The following is a 1,056-nucleotide window of genomic DNA, read 5'->3' on the forward strand; positions in this document are numbered from 1 at the left end:
GCAACCTCTGCCTCCCAGATTCAAGCGATTCTCGTGCCTCAGCCTCCCAAGTAGCTGTGACTATAAGCGAGAGCCACCACACCCAGCTAATTTTTGTATTTTTAGTATAGACGGGGTTTCACCATGTTGGCCAGGCTGGTCTTGAACTCCTGACCTCAGGTGATCCACCCGCCTTGGCCTCCCAAAGTGCTGGGATTACAAGCATGAGCCACCACACTAGGCCTTTAGTGCTATACTTTTATATGATGGCAGTGCAGTAAGTTTGTTTACACCAATATCACCACAGACATATAATTGTGCTATGATGTCACTAGGTAATAGGCATTTTCCAGCTCCATTATAATCTTACGTGATCACTGTCATATCTGCAGTCCATCATTGACCAAAATGTCCTTGTGTGGTGCATAACTGTACTCAAATATGTACAAAGAGCATTTCTTCTGGTACCCAGCAAATATTTCATTACTTAATATACACTATACACTACCCCCTGCTCCTGAGAACCTCACTCCATCCCAAGAACAATCTTCACATCTGCCTTTCTGGACCTTCTACTATGAACTAAATATTTATTCACCAGAGAACCTATTGTATACTAGGTGTTATGAAATATAAATTTTTTTATATCAAAGACATTGTATAATTACATGAAGACCAATGGAGGAATTCATCTTAATTCTACGTATTAGAAAAGCTTTGTTTTCCTTGACGAATAGACATATTTTTTTCCTTCTAAAACAATGTAAGCAAATGACCTTCTCATTTTGGTTGCCAGAATGCTCAGTTTGTATCCCTAACTGAATACCTGTGTAGGTTATCATAACTTGTCCTGATCTCCTAGTGCTCATTTGTATGTGTTTTTTGTTTTCTATTTTATTGTATCTTGTTTGCCATCTTGAGTCATTTTTTACACACAATGGAGTGTGTAAAATAGCTATGGCCTATTATGATAAAAGAAATACCTTCTAGCTTATTTGATTGTGATCCTAGTTTTCCATTTCTAGTAATGAAGTTAAAGGCTCTGCAGGGAATAAAATAAAAAGCTACAGGCAGATG

Source organism: Macaca fascicularis, chromosome 4 (genome assembly GCF_037993035.2).
Source record: "Macaca fascicularis isolate 582-1 chromosome 4, T2T-MFA8v1.1".
NCBI classification, from domain to species: domain Eukaryota; kingdom Metazoa; phylum Chordata; class Mammalia; order Primates; family Cercopithecidae; genus Macaca; species Macaca fascicularis.